Source organism: Balaenoptera acutorostrata, chromosome 16 (genome assembly GCF_949987535.1).
Source record: "Balaenoptera acutorostrata chromosome 16, mBalAcu1.1, whole genome shotgun sequence".
Classification (NCBI taxonomy): Eukaryota; Metazoa; Chordata; class Mammalia; order Artiodactyla; family Balaenopteridae; genus Balaenoptera; species Balaenoptera acutorostrata.
Window position 1 is genome coordinate 4,705,615 of NC_080079.1, and position 20,240 is coordinate 4,725,854.

The 20,240-nt window shown below is 51.6% G+C and overlaps 1 protein-coding gene and 1 pseudogene across 2 annotated transcripts in view; one reads left to right on the forward strand and one right to left on the reverse strand.

Annotated features, from left to right (window-relative positions):
- PTPRE (protein tyrosine phosphatase receptor type E) overlaps nt 1-19,787 on the reverse strand; it is a 172,575-nt gene extending 152,788 nt beyond the window's left edge. For both annotated transcript variants that reach the window (XM_057530414.1, XM_057530412.1), the window contains exon 1: nt 19,721-19,787. The gene's annotated coding sequence lies outside the window, so the exon portion shown is untranslated. The remainder of the gene's footprint in view (nt 1-19,720) is intronic.
- LOC103011314 (S-phase kinase-associated protein 1-like) lies at nt 7,012-8,999 on the forward strand (annotated as a pseudogene).
- Nucleotides 19,788-20,240: the final 453 nt, after the last annotated feature.

A 20,240-nucleotide genomic window follows, 5' to 3' on the forward strand; every position in this document is an offset into this window, starting at 1 on the left:
TTTTGCTTTAACTATAAATCTGAAGGCTACCATTAATGCAATTTACGAATCTTGAGAAAAAAAGTAATCCGGGGTTATCGTACCTAGGAAATCAATATTCCCTCTGATAGTTTTTGCAGAGTGCATTAATTTTCTTGGACAAAAAATGATGGTGCTTTTTGTATTTTATACCGAAATACAATATAAAATACGGAAAAATCCATTTAAATAATAATAGTAATATAATAATCATAATAAATAACACATTAAAATGCACCAGATAAATGGATATTACTGTTCATTCCTAAAAGTAAAATTAAATCAGGAAAGTAATTCACTCTATGTCCCACCACGGAATCAGAATCACCTGTATTCTGATATAAAGGACCAAAATAATCCACTCACAAGTGTTACTTATTGTATTTTCTTTAGCCACATGTTTTATTCAGAGATGTGGCCATCTCAGAATCATGGTCTGGAATTGCAGCAAGAGGGTCAAAACAAGCTGCCTGGATTTCCAGGCCCATCCCCGCCAAGCTGTTCTTCTCATCACAACCCAGTGTGCAGGTCTGGCGACAGGCCCTGCTTAGAAAGCGGACAGACCCCGGTTGGAAGCCCAGCTCTGCCACCTTCTAGGGACATGGCCCTGGAACAACTCACGTCACTTGTCCAAGCCTCAGTTTTGCCAACCATAAGATGGCCTGACATCTTACACACATTCAGCTTAAGAACATTCAGCCACACGAAGTGAATCCGCTGTGTCCTCCTGTGCCTTCTCAGAGGGGGGCATCCTGTCACAATGAGTATGATTCCAGTAGCTAAAGGAATGTATTTTTTAATAACACGGCCTCTGAAAATAGAAGTCAGTATTTCCTTTAGTGTCAACCAATGACACCTACGGGTTCCAACACTGGAGGAAAAGGTAGCTGAATTAGTCTTACTGACATAGTAACACACGTGCCACCTTCCTGGAGGTGTGTGACCTGCCCTGGGGCGGAGGCCACTCCAGTAAACCCGCCTGTTCCTGTAACTCCGTGAAGAAAGAGACAAGAGCTATGCGCACGCCTGACACGTGGAGGCCCCTGAATGGCAGCTGTTATTAGTCCCTCTGTATCTCTCTGTCTCTCTCTTTCTGTCTCCGTCTCTCTGTGTCTCACTCTCGCCTCTCTGTGTCTCTCTCTCATCTCTGTCTCTCTAGCTCTCTGTTTCTGTCTCTCTCTCTTTCTGTCTCTGTCTCTCTGTGTCTCACTCTCGCTTCTCTGTGTGTCTCTCTCATCTCTGTCTCTCTAGCTCTCTGTCTCTCTCTCTGTGTCTCACTCTCGCCTCTCTGTGTCTCTCTCTCATCTCTGCCTCTCTAGCTCTCTGTCTCTCTCTGTCTCTGTCTCTCTCTTTCTGTCTCTGTCTCTGTGTCTCACTCTCGCCTCTCTGTGTCTCTCTCTCTCATCTCTGTCTCTCTCTGTCTCTGTCTCTCTTGTCTCCCTATTAGATCACGACAGCCGCTTCCCGGCTGCTTCCCGTTCCCCACCTGCTGGTTCTCCTGCCCCTGTACCACCAGGATTACTCTGCACACACGCAACCTGTGACCAGTCCACAAGGAGCAGAGCCCATGTCTCTGTCTTGCTTCCCACGTCCCTGCTGTCCAGGCTCCTGCACTCAGTTAACCAGGAAACGTGAAAGCAGCTCTAGGAAATGGAACCAAATATTCCTGCTGTGATGTGAAAGCTCCCCACAGAGAGAAAAAAACTAATATTAAAGGTGAATTTTCCAAATCTGACTTCCCAGACAGAACAACTATAAACGCTTGTTTCTTTACTCGTTCACGGCTAGACATGCTCATATTAAAACAGCCTCATGGGTGAGAACAAAATAAAAACAAGCTCTTTAAAAATTTTAATAGCCTCTACTTCCTTCCAGAAGACAATCAATTACAGTAGAGAAGGAGAAAATGAAAAAAAAAAAACCTCAGTGTTTTTTTTTTCACACAGCACGAGACGCTGCAAACAGTTATCTATAAAGCTGTAACATTTCCTCACTATGAGCAAAGGAGGAAACCTAAAAGTTGCATACTCTGCCTTGAGAAAACACAATATATAGAGTCTTGACCTTAAAAAAAATTGTTAAGAAGTGATTATTTGTTCCCTAAAAGGATTAGCTGCTTTACAAAAGGATTATCTACAGACTTCTAGAAGGTATTAAGCTTAGCCAGTGTATATAAACCACGATTCAAATTAACATAACTTTTCAGGAATATATTAATATGTAATACTGGGTTTACTTGGAGACAAAAATAGCTCTTGAGTTCAGTACGAACCAGGCAGCATGAATGCCTGTGTTTGGGGGCTGCCCTTAGCAGCCTCAACTCTCGTCCTACTTTCTCCACCTCCCAGTGCAGGATCCTACCTGGCCCTCCCTGCCACGCACCGGCAGCCAAACTCTGGCCAGGGAGGCGACACAGGCTCCAACAATCGATCCTACCCAGGACTGACTCTTGCGGGTGAGTTGTGTATCCAGGGCTGTTCTGGAGCTGCTTGCAGAGGCCACAGCTGCGAGGGCCCAGTGGCAGCGATGTCCAGCAGACCCAGCAGCCACGGACCACAGGCCACATCCTCATCGAAACCTCCTGTGGCCTGGCCTTGACTGTGGTTCAGGCTGTGAGCCTCCTGGGTTCCTGCCCCTTTTCTGAAACTGGTTCTCCAGTCTTCCATCTGATTCTAAGGACTATTCAGTAACCTTCTGTCCAGTTTCTTTTCTCAGTTCTGTGGTGTACAGCTAAAAGCCACAACTAATACACCCAGGATAATAAGCGAATGAAGGCTCCTCACCAACACCTGCTCTGCGGAAAGGGCTGGTCATCCTTCTCTGCATAAGTGGGGCTAACCTGTGTGCCCAGTAGAATATTGCAGAAGAGACCTTGTGACTTCTGAGGCTAAGATGCTGCAACTTCTGCCTTGCTTCCTCTGGGACCACTCTCTCTGGGGGAAGCCAGCTGATAGTCGTAAGGATGCTCACGCTGTCCTATGGATATGTGTGTCCACACGGGGAGGCACTGAGGCCTCCTGCCCACAGCCGACATCAGCTTGGCAGCCATGGAAGTGGATCAGCCAAGCCTCAGACGTACTAGCTTCAGACAGGTGAGCTGAGACAAAACTGCCGAAGGCTGCATTTGCTTAGTCCACGGAGCAACCTCTTCGGTGCCTGGGAATGTGCATTGCAAAGTATCCCAGGGACTCCTCCAAATGCCTCTGCTTAAAATAGAAATGGTACTGAGGGCTGAGGTTTTCTCACTTTGCTCATTCATTAAAGCAGCTACTTTCTAGCGAGCTCAGCTACAGTGGTACTAGATAACTTCTAGATTTAAAAATTATATATTACCCGTAGTTTTTAGGAAAGATGAAAGCACTAAGATACGGGGGTCCATGCCAATGTTTCCATGTTCTGTGACCAAATGGAACCCTACTGAACACTTCACCCACGTTGTCCTGGTTAATCTTGCAGTTTTTATTGCTTGGGTCATTAAATACCCCCCTGAACACAGGAAGGGACGTTGGGCAGAAAGGAACATACCGACCGTAGGCCAGTGGTAAAATCCTGCTGACAAACACACATCTGCCCAATCCCGCATCTTGAAAACATCCCCTTGTCCTTCCTGATGAAGAAGCAGGCCTGTGACCCTATAACTCAACCCCATTTCCAGCTCAAACTCTTTCTCGATAAAAACACTTCAGAGTTTGTTGTCACGTGCTCCTCTGATTTGTTCAGACACTCAGTTTCCCAGAGACATGGTCCACCTCACACCGTGGTTAATTGTATTTTTTATGCATTTTGACACAGCATTTAAACCTCCACACAAACACTCCTTGTACTCGTCATGGATATTTTCCAGCTTAGGCCTCCTGCAGGGAAATAGTTCCTGCCAGACAGGCCGGACAGTGCAGCGATCGCACGGGTTTCATCAGGATCCGCGCTGCTCGTTTAAGGGGCTGAGCTCCCACCGACCAGAAATCAGGCGGCGGGAGATGAGTGCAAGGTAGTGGGCACCCCACCTGAAGGTCAGCTCCAATCCCAGGTTCATCCAGATCCTGCCAGAGGTAACAAGAAGTAACATGTGTGTGGTTTGGACACTGCATTAAAGAAAGACTGTGACTCCAATGCTAGGGTATCTTGATAGAATTTTTCCCAAAGTAGAAACTCTCCATGGAGCCCTTAAAACGAATCCAAAATGATTTTCGAATCAGGAGCAGCTGGGCAAAATCATTCTGTTATTCAGTTCTGCCAGGCTGGCAGCACTTAGCCCTGGGTATCTGTGGTTCCTCAGGCCTGAGTCAGGGTCTCTCCTGCAGCCCCTGGGGCGGCCCCTGTTCCCGGAAGCCTGTCCCCCTGGCCTCCTCACGTGATGAGGCAATCGGATCTTTTCATTTTTTGGAGACTGGGCAATAGGAGGGAGGAAACAATGGGCATTTCTTGAACTAGCTTTGCTATTACTCGTTTCAAAAGAACGGCACGCCAGCCATTCTGAAGGTGAAGTGCCAGCTCTCGGGGCCACTGGTCGGCAGGCATGCAGCGGGCGGGAAAGCTGCCAGAGGCACGAGGCCACAGCCGCTGACATGGCCACTGCCACCAGCGGGGCCGGTGCCTGGGGTCAGGGCCCTCACTCCACAGCGCGAGTGTCCCCACCGCGGGAGGCTGAGCTCAGCGGGGCCTGGGCTTCTGGAAGAAGCAGCCCCAGGGGTGGAGCTGAGACTGGGGAAACACAAGAGAGCAGAGGGGGGAAGTGGCGAGCAGGAGGGGAGCCTGGGGGGGACAAGCCCGGCCACAGCCAATGGGTGGCCCTGCCGCCCACTTTGGCCTTAGAGTCCGACCTCCTTTGAATGTTAAGGTTAGGAAGAGAGTCGCAGGAGTCTGTATTCACTACAAGATAGATGGGCTCTTTAAAGAGAGGCTGGCAACATTTCAGTCCCGGGCGGCAGCCACTCAGCCATCAACACCCACGTGGAAACGGGGCCCCTAATGAACACACGCCGCTCCGGATCCACGGGGAAGGGACGCGGGCACGGTTCCCGGCCCAGGAGAGCCTCTCAGTCCCACGTGGATGACACCAGGACCTCGGGGCGGCCCCCTCGCCACGCACGGTCCCCAGAGCAAGGCTGAGCTGGGCGCCACTGGCCTCTTAGGGGAACCCTGGGGGCAGACAGACAGACAGACGTGGAAGCCCAGGCGCCAGGTAGAGGATGCAGGGCAGGACCCGTGGATTCTGTTCAGCGCCGGAGGCCCAGCACAGAGTAGGGCTCCCGTTCATACTTGCTGACCGCACGAGTGAATGGACGTACGTACATAACTACAAGTCTCCTGGGGCTTCAGGGCCGCGGGCAGGAGCCTCCACCATCACCAGCACGCTGCTGGGAATCCCACCCTCCACCGTTTATTCTGTTTAGGCCTCAGCTTTCCCGAGCTGTCGTCTTATAAAAAGCAATGCTTGAAACTGGCCCCGACTGAGTCCCTAACACCTCGTCATGGGTTAGTCTATCCAAGAGCTCTCATTTAGGACAGAAGCGGCCGGACTGAAAGGGGAGCAGAGCACAAACAAAGGGGATTCGCCCGGGATACAAGTCTCCCTCGGTGCAGGCACTCAGGACTGGCCCCCTCCCGACGACGGTCACATTTCAGTCCTGAGAGCCATGGGTACCAGGTACCATCTCAATCCCGCTGTCAGCCCTGCGAGGAATCGGTGCCTCTTCTCCACCTGCCCAGGCAGCCACGGGGCCGCCTATACCTCCGGGGCACCCTCTGCCCTCTGTCACTGTGGAGAGGCCTGACCTCATTCCTGGGCCCCTGCAAAAAGCCCCTGACGTCTTCCACCTGGCCACACATCGGGATTCCCTGGGGAGCTTTGTGAAAAATGCAGCTGCCGACCTCACAGCATGAAGGATGCTCTGGGACCTGCCCTCTGGGACCTGCCTGATGCACGGCCCACTGGAGGCGACCACTGAGAGCCCCCTGGACCCCCAGCCCACCCCTCATCAGCCACCTCCCCCATCAGCACTCCCCTTCCTCAGAACTCCCCTTCACCTCCCCCAGCCCAAGATGGAGCCCAAGTCCCTCCTCTGATTCCAAGACCCTTCCCAGGAGGCCCAGGGGTCCTCGCATCCTGCTCCCTGAGTGGTCCAGCCTCTTCCCCCCCGCAGAAGGCCCCAGCCACCCCGCCCCAAGGTGATCTGGAGGGAGCTGCTCCACCCCCGACCCCTGGCAGGACACGCGGCCCAAGCCTGGACAGTCAGAAGAGGGTGAGCCCTGGCCACGGTGCAAGCTTTGGGGACGGCAAGTGGCCGAGGCCTGGCTCATCAGAGCCAAGGAGACCCACCTGGCAGCCTATGGCTGCACCTGCTGGAAAGGCTCTCTCCTGGGGGAATGAAAGGCTGCTGGGAAAAGAGCCTGTCCAGGCGAAGGGGCAAGGACGGCGGACCTTGACGGCAACGCTGAGCCACTGGATCCCGCTCTTCCCGAACCTTCGGTTACGTAAGTCAAGGAGGCCTCTTGTGAACCCGAGTGGAATGAACCGTGTCTCCACCTCTGACACCCTCAGACCCCTGACAATACACAGCCCACCTCTCCCAGTCTGCGGGGCAACATCACACCTTCCCCTGCACTGGGGCCCCCCCGGGAAGGCCAGGGGAGTCGTGGAAGAAGGGTCAGCCCACACCCAGGTACAGACCCTCCAGCAGACCCTCCCACAGACAGGCCCGGGAGGCTACAGCCACGTCAGTAATGGGAGCTGCTCCTTCTGCCCCGCCACCGGGACCCCCACCAACTAGCACCGGTGATCAGAGGGGAGTGTGGTGACCTCAGGGCAGCTGCACACCCACCAGCTCCCTGGGGATACGTACCCTGGCTGGGGGTGGGGAACAGAGTGGACCCTCAGCCAGACTCAGAGTGGAGGCAGCAAGGGGCTCCTCCCAGAAGGCAGGCCCCCCTCAGGCTCCAGGGGCTGCCCCTTTCCAGGGGGGCCAAGGGACTCTCCTCATGGGCGCCTAACCGATGTCTCGTATCATTGGCAACAGGGGTCGAGTCCCAGGGTACCAGATACCAATCACTCCACACGTTTCAATGCATATAGCTGCCATCAATCAAGCCCATTACATCCACACAGCCAGGCAATTCCCACCCAACATCGTTCAGGCCATCGGCTCAGAAGTCACTCTGGGAAGCATGGCCACGCTCCCTGCCTGCCAGGTCTGAAAATGGACACAGCACATCGAGCCTGGCTGCTGCAATCTCCAAGCTGCCAGTCACTAAAGAAGGCATAATCTCTGTAAAGCACTCACAAATCACTGCTATGCTGACACAAAACAAAACAACAAAAAAAATCCACTGCAAAGTAAAATAACCAGGATTGATGTCATTGATTTCTGCCCGGCACAGCCTGCCCAATCAGGATGTGCATTTTACTATAACAAACGATAAATCATTTGCTAAACAAAAGCATGCCACGTGCAAGAAACACACGTGACTGCCTTCTAAAATGCCGCCTGGATGCAGCTGGCCGGGCCGAAACCACACCCAGAGGAACAGGCTGGCGAGACTCAGGCCAAGCAGACACAAGATGGAGGCCCAGCAGCAAGGCCATAGCTCCTCACCTCCTGACTCTGCTCGAGGGTGGAACGTTCAACTCCTGTCGAAACAGACAGAGATAAGCTAGGCTTTCGTGTGATGGAAGCAGATGAGGGGCCTCCATTTCCCGAAGCCCCAAAACTGAACAGGGTGTCAGACACAGGAGGGAGGATAAAGGGGTCAGCCCACCAGGGTGGTGAGAACAGGAAAAGGATGCTTGGTTGGCCTTGTTCTCCGCTTTTCTGTTTTTCTTTTTGCAGACGCCGCCCTGCTCTCATCAGCCTCTGGCCCGCCATCTCCCTGAGTCCTAACACCGTGCCTTCAATTAAGTTGCAGAGCTCTGATGGAGAGATATTTGAAGTTGATGTTGAAACTGTGAAACAATCTGTGACGATTAAGACCATGTTGGAAGATCTGGGAATGGATGATGAAGGAGATGATCCAGTCCCCTTGCCAAATGTTAATGCAGCAATATTAAGAAAGGTCATTCAGTGGTGCACCCACCACAAGGTTGATCCTTGTCCTCCTGAGGATGATGAGAACAAAGAAAGCGAACAGATGACATCCCTGCTTGGGATCAAGAATTCCTGAAAGTTGACCAAGGAGCACTTTTTTTTTTTTTTAAGATTTATTGATTGATTGCTATGTTGGGTCTTCGTTTCTGTGCGAGGGCTTTCTCTAGCTGCGGCAAGTGGGGGCCGCTCTTCATTGCGGTGCGCGGGCCTCTCCCTATCGCGGCCTCTCGTTGCGGAGCACAGGTTCCAGACGCGCAGGCTCAGTAGTTGTGGCTCACGGGCTTAGTTGCTCCACGACATGTGGGATCTTCCCAGACCAGGGCTCGAACCCGTGTCCCCTGCATTGGCAGGCAGATTCTCAACCACTGCGCCACCAGGGAAGCCCAAGGAGCACTTTTTGAGCTGATACTGGCAGCAAACTACTTAGACATCAAAGGTTTGCTTGATGTTACCTGCAAGACTGTTGCCAATATGATCAAGGGGAAAACTCCTGAGGAGATTCGAAAGACATTCAATATCAAAAATGATTTTACTGAAGAAGAGGAAGCCCAGGTACGCAAAGAGAACCAGTGGTGTGAGGAGAAGTGAAATTTTGTGTCTGATGCTGTAACACTGTAACGATTGTTCCAAATACTAGTCGCACTGCTTTGTTTATAATTGTTGATATTAGAAAAACAGTCCACAAATGCAGCAGCAAATCAGTTGTATTAGCAGAATGTTGTCCTCATTGCATGTGTCGTTTCAGTACAGACTGCAAACTTATGGCTCAGTTTCTTCTAGTATGATCAAAAGTTCTTTTTTCTTTGCTCTGAATAAAACTGAACTGTGGGTTCTCTATAGAAAGTGGCATTTCGGGCTTTCCCTCTTTTTGTAAAGCAATTTCTGCCTAGTTTACTGTCCAGTTAACTTCAGTTTAGTGACTTTTAAAAGTTGGCATTGTAAATAAAACAACTTGCAAAAACTTTTCTGAAATAGAATTAACAACGTATTATCTTTATTCATGAGTTGGAAACTGGAAAAAGGCTACTTGAGGTAAATGTTATCAGAGGGGGGTTATCAGAATGTCTTCCAGCTTCCTGGACTCCACTGGTATTGATTAGCCTGTATGTAGCAGGGCTCCCTTAACTGGATCTGAAGACGTGTTTTTGCATTTTTAATCCTCTCAGCTTTGAATATGTTGGCTAGAGGCTCAGTTACTACTCAGTCTGTGGTTTGAGAGGAAATAGAATTAGACAGTTTGCTGGCTTTTCAATTAAAAAAGACACTTGACCCATGTGGTGTGTCATCTTTCTATAATCAGTAATCCTATGTGGGGAAACCCATAAACACTACTTGCATGTAAAAATAATTTAACCTTTAATGTTAAAATGTGTGATGTAACGCAGAAAGCATCAGTCACGAATGCAAGATACTTTCAATAAAAAGTAAGTTACATTAAAAAAAAAAAAAAAAAAAAACGGGCTTCCCTGGTGGCGCAGTGGTTGAGAATCTGCCTGCCAATACAGGGAACACGGGTTCGAGCCCTGGTCTGGGAAGATCCCACAAGCCGTGGAGCAACTAGGCCCGTGAGCCACAACTACTGAGCCTGCGCGTCTGGAGCCTGTGCTCTGCAACAAGAGAGGCCGCGATAGTGAGAGGCCCGCGCACCGCGATGAAGAGTGGCCCCCGCTCGCCGCAACTAGAGAAAGCCCTTGCGCAGAAACGAAGACCCAACGCAGCCCAAAATAAATAAATTAATTAATTAAAAAAAAAAAAAAAAAAAAAAAAGATGCTCAGTCCGGGTCAGGACATGGTACCAGGAACAGGCATTGTGACCCCGGCAAGTCTCAGGCTGCTCACCTAGGGCGGGCATTGTCCTCAGACTCTAAACAGGGAGCTCACACGGTCCCCCAAACTTCTCAAAGAGAAAATGTCTAAAGCAAAAAGGTAGACTTGGCTTTGGTATTTATTCATTTATTTTCTTTTCCATTACAGTTTATCCCAGGATATTGAATATGGTTCCCTGTGCTATACATTAGGACCTTGTTGTTTATCCATTCTATATATAATAGTTTGCATCTGCTAATCCCAAACTCCCACTCCATCCCTCCCCCACCCCCACCCACCCTTGGCAACCACAGTCTGTTCTCTATGTCTGTCAGCCTGTTTCTGTTTCGTGGATAAGTTCATTTGTGTCACATTTTAGATGCCACACATAAGTGATATCAGATGATATTTGTCTTTCTCTTTCTGACTTACTTCGCTTAGTATGATAATCTCTAGGTCCATCCATGTAGCTGCAAATGACATTATTTCACAGAATTGGCTTTGGTTTTTGGTAAACTGAAGGACTTCTACGGAAAACGTATTTCTAGTTACCTAAAAACAAATGAGGAAGGTTATTGAGAAAATAACTAGAAATGAGTAAAAGTGTTTTCTTTTTTATTTGATGAAAATCCGTGGGAGGGGTGCCTCTTTAGTGTGCAGTGAATTCAGTTTCCCGAGCACAAAACCATGGTTGTGTTGAGCCAGGTCGTATGTCCGTCCTGGGCACTGTTCTGCACACAAAGGTACCTGGACCTGGCTCCACTTGTAAAATGAAGGGAGAAAATGAATTTTTTTTTTTTTGGCTGCACGGCACGCAGGATCTTAGTTCCCCGACCAGGGATCGAACCCACGGCCCCGGCAGTGGAAGTGCGGAGTCTTAACCGCTGGACCGCCAGGGAAGTCCTGAGAAAATGAATCTTTAATGCAATGCAACTGGGGGCCTCACCATCATTCCTGACCTCCGTGACTCTGAAGGGTGTTTTACAGCCCAAGGAGCCCTCAGGAAAACTCCCCTTCCCCGGCATGGAAGACAGAACTTGAGTTTCCCAGTTGGGCCAGTTCGTGGAAATCTACAGGGAAGGTTCTCACTCCGGCTGGCTGAGAAAACGGCAAAGGCACTCAACCTCTGTCAGAAGCTCCTCCTCGGGGGCAGTCGGCCTTCTTCGCTCTTGGAAGTGAGCGTCTTTCCTCTCTTACATCTGCCAGGATGCTGACCAGCTGGGGCGGGCCAGCTGCATTAAGCACCCCTCAGATTTGGTTTGCGTAAGTGACCATGATTCTTTGAGCCTCTCCCCCAGCTGCTGTGTTCCACTCCTTTAATAAACGTCATTGCTTCAAATCTGGCTTCTCTCCACTTAAACAGGAAACTTAAAATGTGATGCAGCAAGCTAGACTGAGGTCTGCAAGGCAAGAGTCCTGGGTGCAGGGAGAGAGTGGGTGACTCCCAGTCTATACCTGTCAGAGGCCAACGGTGGCCACACGCAGGTTCATGAGCCCTTCCTACCACAGTTCCTCTGAGCCGGCTTCTCTGATGACAACAGCCACCATTAAATGACCTATTTCATGTTATTTTATTAGGAATACTGTCCAGTCCCCCACGTACAATGTACGCTGTAACCAAATTTCTCATAAAAAGAAAGATAAACAGTTAGCAGGGTGATGCACAAACATTGTCATTACCAGTTTCAAGATGGAAAACTGTCCTCAAGCCGTGTTGGGCAGACTCTCCCTAGTAGAATCACCTGCCTCTAGTCACCAAGTTCCCTGGCTCCCCGCCAAAGGCACCTCCAACTCAGCCTACAATCTGGTTTTATCATCGTCCCTTAATCTTGCCTCTGGCCCAGGTGCAAAGCAGTCTTCCTAGCCAAAAACCTCAGGGCCTTGGTCAGGCAAGACTCGTGAAACTGTAAAAACAAATGAACTGTAGACACATGCATTTTTCTGCAAGGATGAGTCTATAGTCTTCCTCAGAATCTCAAAGGAGGACATGAGCTCAAACAGGTTGAGAACTGCTGGGCCATCACACAGAACCCAGACTCTTAGAAGTGTCTGGAGAATCCCAAGCTTTTCCATCTGTCTTGTCCCAGTCTCATCATCCCTGTGCTTTAGCTGCACTCAGATACCCGCTGTTCCTCAGATAAGTCACGCTACTTTTCACCGCTGGGCAAGCACACGGAGGTCCCTCTGTCTGGAATGTTCTAGCCCTGTTGGCTGCCAAGAAAACATCCTTGAAAACGAAGCCTGCTCTATTTGGTGAAGCCCTTCCAGGCCCCTGCTTCAAATGCCCGTCTTGACGGCTCTGTTCCACCTCTGCATCCACCTTTGCATTATATATGCCCTGGAAATGATGGATTTTGCCCTCCTATGGGTGTGGGGCACCCATAGAACAGGCACTGTGACTTTTTGTAACACCAGTGTTAAGCCCAGTGCAAGTATATCGTAGATACGCAATAAATGTTTAAATCCCCATTTGTCCCTTCTATACGACCTTACAGACTCTTTTAAATACAACCCACATTTGATTAAAACCAAGAAATATCCTTTGAAAGAATATCACTGGCTGGCTAAGAATAGGCCTAGCTTGGCCCAATTCTGTGCAAAATTATTAAATTTCTGGCTCTTGCATTTTTACATTATGTTGGGCCAAAATCAGGACTTTGCTCAAAGGAATTTAAATGAGCAGACTGATACCATCTCCAATAGATGACTGAACTTTAGCTGATGTTCGCAACACTGGCGAAAAGTAATTTATTGAATTACTGATGCACTTAATGAAGTGCTGCCAGAAGCTCAGGAGGAGACAGTGCTGAGCCAACTGTATTTGAACTTGAAGGACGGGGTGACTGTTTCAAAGCATTTTGATGTCCAGGACTTAAATGTTGGGCTGTTTATAAAACTAAGGCCACTTTCAGAGCCAGAAAAACCACCTACTGAAGAAAAGCGTTCATTACAAGGAATACTTTTATTAGTAACCAGGCAGGTTTTGAGATGACTTGAAATAATGTGGTTGCAAAGGAGAGTTTCTTTTGATTAGCCAATGTCATAGTGCAACTAAGATGGGTTTATTTTTACATGTTTAAGAAGCTGAAGTATTTTAATCTCTTTGAAAGAGCATTTATGTGTTTTCTAGTCATTAAAGCAAGTGCCCTAAGGCAACATTTTGTGAGCCCAGACTGAGTTACTGTAAATCCCTGAATGTCATAAAAGGATACAAATATCCTGACTTTTTGTTAATTCATACTGATTCCCTACCCCTGTTCCCCTGGAATTGTTGAGAGAGCTTCTGCTTCTGAGATGCAGTGTCTTTGGGTCTGTTAGCTCCGTGCCCTAATGGAAGTAACAGGTCACCCCCTTGCTCTCTGAAATCGTCTCAGGCTATGCCTTGGTCCTTAACTCTTGCCTACAGGTACTAGGATCCAGGGCTCCCATTCCGGAATGAAAAATTTGAAGGCCTCCTCAGATGACAATCATTAGAAGATAAAAAGCTTAGTATCTTGATAGTCTCCCTGTTTTGTAACAAGTGGATTAGTATAAAATGGCTAAGAGCAGGCCAGCCCTGGGAAAAATTGTGACGTAGGAAAAACTGACCACTGGTGTCCTCAAAGCCCTCAAAGCCCCTCCTGAGCCGTATCTCAAACGACCAGAGAAAAGCTTTATCCCGTGACAAGAAACCAGCCAGACTGGTGAGTGAGGAAGGGGAGGCCCCAGGGCTGTGACATCAAATCATGTAGGTGGGTGTCCCCCTTTGAGGCCAGCCTTTTGAACCAGAGAGGAAGAAAGGGAGGCCGGAGCTCCCACGGTTTAACGGGGTACCTGCTGGGACAGGAGGTGGCACTGGCCGGGCTCTGCCCCAGCGGGCTCCCACCCCCGGCACTCGTGCGTATTGACAAAGGAGTCAAGGCCAAGTCTGCTGAACTCAGCGGAGCAGACCCACGGAAGCACCGTCCCTGGGACACAGCCTGAAAACGCCAAGTCCTTTTGGGGTCAGAAACAAAATAACAAGGCTGAGTACAAAGGTCACTCAGAATAACACATTGTAACCAAGTAGCTAGGCGACAGGACATTCAAAAATCTTAGCTGAGAAGAAAAATGGAAGTAATTTGCTCCCTAGTACAAAAATCGTTGACTAACGTTCAGCTGGAAATGACCAAATAGATTTAAGGACATTAATAACCAAAACTGCCTGTGTTTACAGAATGGAAATGGAGTGACTTGCTTTGAGGACAAAGCAAGTGTAGCTGAGCAGAAATCAGAGCTCAGATCATCTCGAGCCTTTGATGCCGGTCCTGTCGCCCCTGGACTCCTGGACATGATAGCTGTACCAGTGACCGTCTGGTAAGCAGGAGGCCGTGCTCTCTATACGTGACCTCAATCCATCCACATAACAGCCCTGTTTGGGAAGTGTCATTGTCCCCATCAGAAAGAGGAGGGATCACACTGGGAGACAGTAAGTCACTTGCCCAGAGCCTCAGTGTCAAGAGCCCCAGCCTGACCCCATCCCTCTGCTCCAAAGTCTGTGCTCTGAGTCCTGGGCTGGGCACCTGCCAGTGAAAAGCAAAGCCCGGGGCTTAGATCCACTGCTGGTTCTCAGACAGAGTAAAATCACAGCTGGGAGAGCCCTATGCATACAGCCTCCTCCACCGCCCGGGACAGACAGCTCACACTCGGGTCTGTCACTTCCTCCCCTCCCTCCACTCCTCCACTTTCCACTTCTCTTGGAAGCCTGGGTGCCCTGTGAGCTCCAGGCACCTGGCGAGCAACCCAGCATCCCTGGAGAGGATGACGCAGCGAGTGCACCTGCCGGGGAGCGTGGCTGAACGCTGAACACTCGTTCCGGCATGAGCCTTTCTGCCAGATCATATTTAGCGTTGCTGGAACCCAGGCTTGGGGTCCAGACAAGTTTTCCTATCAATTCTTCATTCCCCACCCAATACACAGAACAGCAAAACACCTGCCCAAAACGCTTCAGGTTTTTAGCACATAACCAAGGATCATTTTTTTCCTTCAAACTCTCCTCTGTCCCCTGCTGGAGTTTATATTTGTTTCAGGGAGAAAGAAAACGTTGTCACCTTTTTGGATCGCGCATCCAACATACTCTTGATTATATATGAAACCTATTTAAAAACACACGTTAAAAAAAATATATTTACTTGCTTCTTATTCCGCTGGGAATCAATATAAAAGGGTATGTTTGTTTTTCTGAAAGATATTGCTAACATTTTTTTATTTCGTAAGCTTTGACAACTCCTTTGAAGTATTTGCACAACTGAAAGAAAGACATCAGGCTCACATTTCTGGCTCTGGGCCGGGAGCCGTGTGAGTTCAAAGAGGCTGCGAACCACATCAAAACTCCCCAGGTAGAACACCTGGGGCGGCCCTTGATGGACAAGGTTTGGGGAACGGAACGGCAGCCAGACGGAGAGAAGAAAAGGAAGCCAGCTTGGTAATCCCCAAACTAGGGGTCTCCCAGCCTGAATCCGGCAGACGCTCCCCCAGCCCCACAACTGTACACCTGCGTATCTGTTGGAGGATTTAGTAAAACTCAAGGAAACCCGTTTTCCTCCGGTGCAGCTGATCTAAAATTGCAACCATCTAGAATGTTATCCAGCACTCTGCTTTTGGAGAAAAACCCAAGTGACAGAACAGTGAGAAGTTAACTCTCCAAAAAAAGCCTTTCGGTATGTCTGGGGTCAGCATGTAAAACTAACACCATGCTGAATACACCCATGAGCCTAATCCTACTCCGGGTGGATCTGGTACCCGGCGCAGAGAGGATGTGGCCCCTGTGATGAACCGGGAACGGGAGGCCGCCCAGCTGTGGATGCAGCCGGGCGTGCGGTCGGCAGCACCGCCTGGACCAGCGTGGATGGGTGAAATCGATCAGCACACTGGGGTTAGGAGGGGCTCAGAGATGGCCCAGTGCCACACGTCTCTCTTTGGAGGTAAGAAAAGTGAAGTTCTGAGGGTTTGGGGGGCAGTCCACAGTTGCATAGCCTTTGTTTTCTAGTCTAGAAGCCATTCTCTTGACCCTGGGGCCACGCTGGTTCTAGACCACACCACTTCTCGATGCCGGTTTGGCTCACTTGCATCTGGCACACAGCCTGGTTTAATCCAGCCCATGAACCCAGGCTAATGCACATAAAACACTGCATCTCCGCCTACCAGATCATTCGAACATTGAAGAGTCAATGGCGTGTGTTAAAGAATGGATTTGTTCATGGAGCACAGATTGAAATACTTAATCACGCAAATTTTACATCATCTTTCAAATTATCACGCGAAAAATAAAGTTAACTGGCATGTCCCACCGTATTGATTTGATCTAGCACTGTGGAAGGCACACAAAAGGTATCTATCTACTCATGTGGATTCTGAGCTTATTCATTTATTCATTCAAACATCACTGTTTCTTACTGCATGCAATACACAGCCTCGGGTATTGGAGGGGACTAATGACCACAATTTACGGAGCGCCAGCCATGTGCCTGGTACTTTATATGCGTCAACCGTCACTCTCACAACAGTCCCGTGAAGTAGAGATTATCATTCCCATTCTAGAGGAGAGAACACTGAGGCATGAATCTTAAAAAACTCAGCCAAGGTCATACCAGAACCAGGATTTGAATCCATACCTGAACCCAAAGTCCAGGCTCTCAGAGACATACCTTCCACCCTGAAGACACAAATGACCTGGGAGAGGAGATAAACAAGTCAACTGGAAATCAAAATAGATTCTCATAGCTGCTTCAGGACAGGTAACCTTCTGCAGAACTAAAAGGAAGAGAGATATCTCTTATGGAGAGGGGTTAGGAAGGCTTTGTGGAGACAGGCATTTGAAGTGGGCCTTGAGGTATGAGTAGGAGTCCCGAAGATGGAGATAAAGGGGAAGGAGATTCAGAGTAGGGGGCTGGGCGGGCTCCATCCCTGAGACTCCGGAAAGCATAGGGGTGCCTTCAGGGAGCACAGAGCCATCGCTTCACTAGGAGACGGCACGCCAAGAGAAGTGCTGAAGGCGATCTTGGAACACGCAGTTTCTTCCTAGTGATAATCAAATATTAAGAAGGCCAGTCTTTATCCTAATGGATATATTTGTTCTTGTTTTGACAGCAGAACCTCTGTAAGTGTAACTCAAACGTTATAAATGAAAAAGACATGTCAAATAAAGGAACGGAGGGTGGCGTCCATGGGGCTCCTGACTGATCTCCAACCCGCCTCCTTGGGAGGTCATCTGGGGTCGCTCTGGTCCAGGTCAGACAGTCATTTTAGCAAGTATGTCGGGCATCTCCAGAAGCACTGTCAATGTGGTCCCTAGACAGACCTCTCTTATCCCTCCAGGATCCAGTTCAATTACATTAAACAAAATAAAAATGAGCGGCTGCCTATCAACCACAACGGACATCCCCTAAAGAGACACAAACTCCCCTACATCCGCAGATGCGCTCCTAAAATGTTTCGATTCGTCCAATGATAGTTATCAGAGCCTCGTGTCAGGTACCTGCCTGGCTGGGCACGGAGGACACAGTATGGTCCTCGGGGAAACGATCCAGCCTGTCTTTCCACAGCAGGGTGGAGGCTGCTGTGATCAGACGGATAAAGAAAACATCAGGAAAGTGTTGGGCTGGGTCAGGGGAGTTCACAAGTCTGATTTGGGACGTGTTGAGTTGGGGGCATTTGACATCCCAGAAGAAAGGTAGAGTGGGCACCTGAGCCTGGGAATCGCAGAGGACTGGTCTGGGCTAGGACGTGCCTCTGACCTGGAAGGAGGGGGTTTTGCTAAAAGGGGGATGGCTTGGACTGGGATGATGGCAGCAGGAGGAGAGACCAGTGGACCAACAGGGGCACAGTTCAAAGGAGACCCACCTTCACATTCCAGCTTCACTGCTAACCAACCATCGAGCGCTGTCAACCCCTCACACATCCACCTTCAATACGCCCCCTCTGCGGACCCCGGACCCCCATCCTACGGCTGCTGCAGCCGCTCTCAGGGGTGGATGATCTGCACACACACACATCCCTGGACGGGAAGGGGTAAAGCACGAGGACACAGAGCTCCGGGGGGCTTCTGCAGGCTTCCTTGGAGGCACTGACCCAGGCCATCTCGGGGCCAGGTGTCCCTCCACAGCAGTGAGAAGTGGCCCCCGTGCAGGGCTTGCGGACCTGACCACAACGCTTCGCATTCCCTCTGTGCCTCCACAGGGGCCCCGGGAGGCCTCACAGTGACAGTAAAGTGAACTTCCTCAACCACTGCCCACAACTCACTTGGCTGGGGGCGCTAAGTAGGTATGGCTTTAAATCTAAAACCGTCTGGATCCATCTAACGACCTGGCCTTCTACAGGGACAAATCTAGCTCTTAGGTCTCGCTGACACATGGAAAGTCTGGGGATTTTGGGGGGAGGGGAGGGGCAGTTGCTGGTTCACAGGCATCACTAACACCGATGAACAAAGACCTCAGCCCCTGAGGTCATGGTCAGAGGCAGTGTCTCGTCGGGGAAGGGCCTGTTTCATGTCACCACCTGGCCCTTTGCTCCCCGAAGGCTTAGAGCCTGTGTTCAGAAAGCCCAGACCTCAGTCCTATTCGCACACAGAGCTCTGCCCCATACCACGAAGGATGTGTGACCATGGCAGTCAGGAGCCAGCCTAGGCCACCGGCACCCACCCTTTCACACCCTCCTTTGGCTGAGAGCTCTGATTCTGAAAAGGCACGGCCCTCCCTTTATCCCCTCTCCCTGCCACAGTTTATATGGGCATGAGTCTATTTTGCAGAGGCAGGATTTCACTGACCTTTCAGACACAAAGACCTCCAGGGACCCTGGGTCAAGAGGCACCGGGGGTCAGGAGCTGGCTGGACGTGGGCCCAGGGACTTCTGAAACATGGGACCAGCCTTTGCCAGTTTTGATCCAGTTCTACTACCTTTCACTCTAGAATACAAGCACACACAGAGCCGGATTCCTCTTTCCTTGAGTTTCCTGGGTTGAAACTCTGGTAGAGAGGTCCTCTTCCGAGACAGATCGATATCACAATTCTGCCAGTATAATTGTTTCACCTTTCTAGAAGGGTTTGCCACGCCAGGAAGGAATTTAGGTCAAGTCCAGCACAATCACTCAGGGCTTGGCTATGCCTCTCCATCCTAGGGGTTGTCCGGCCTTTCCCAGATGGTCCCGGGGAGCCCGCGGGCTTGGCGTTGCGCTGCCCTCTGGCCCAGGAACTCTGACAGGTCACCCCGCTGACGCCGCGGGCCGGCCTGGGCCAGCGGGGCCTGCCCGCGTCCCCCGCACTCCCTGCCGCATCTCTGAGCCCCCAGCGGCATCCCACTCCGCTCCCCTCCCCGGGAAGGCAAGGGGCGCCTGGACAGCAGCCCACGCCCCTCCCGGAGTTGGTGCAACTCGGAGTCGCTTCCTCCAAAGGCGCCCGTCTCGTCTCGACCCCCTGCGTGCGGCAGCCCCCAACACACCCGCTTGGCACCCGCTCTGGGTCTCGCCTGCTTTCACACGCGTGCTCCCTGTCGCCGTCCCCCCAGCGCCGTCGCCACCCGCAGACACACACGCTCCTCCGGTCCGTTTACCCAGAGGGAGCGCGACAGCTGCCAACCTGGTCGCCAAGTTGGGCTGGGGGGGCCCGGGGCCCGAGGGCCGGGGTCGCGCGGTCCCTTGACGCTGGCGCCGGGCGCGCCGCGGGCCGGCACGGACCGGGCTCGGGGACCCGGCACCCCGGCGCGGCCCCTCCCGCGGCGGCGGCCGAGGCGGCGTCCCCGGCCTGCTCCGGCCCTCGGGCCCCGGGCGCGCGGCCCCCGGCCCGCAACCCGCGCGCACTCACCTCGGGGGCGCCGGTCCGGTCGCGCCGATCCCGCCGCCGCCGCCGCGGCGGCTCCGCATCTCCCGGGCGCCCGCCCGCCGCCCTCCGGGGCGCCCCGCCGTCCCCGCCGGGCGCGCAGGAGGGTCGTGGGGACGCGCGGAGGCCGCGGGGTCCGGGCGCCGCCGCACCCGCGCCGCCCGCAGCCGAGCAGGAAATTTGTCCGGCCGCTCCCGCTGCTCCTCCGCGCCGCTCGGCTCGGGCTCCGCGGCGGGGGCGGGGGCGGGCCCGGCGCCGCGAGGAGCGGGGGCGACGCCTGGTGTCCGGCGCGGGGAGCGCACCCGGCGCCCGCCCCACCTGAGGCCGCGGCTCCGCCCCGCAGGGATGGCCGGCGCCCGGCCGGGACCCGGCCTGCCTGGACGTTGTTAACCCGGGCTGGAGCCCCACGCGGAGACCCTGGCCGGGACCCAGGCATCATGTAGGGGGTCAGGGTGTGACAGCCACTTTTACGAGCGGGAAAGGCCCTTGCTACCCAGCCTTGGCC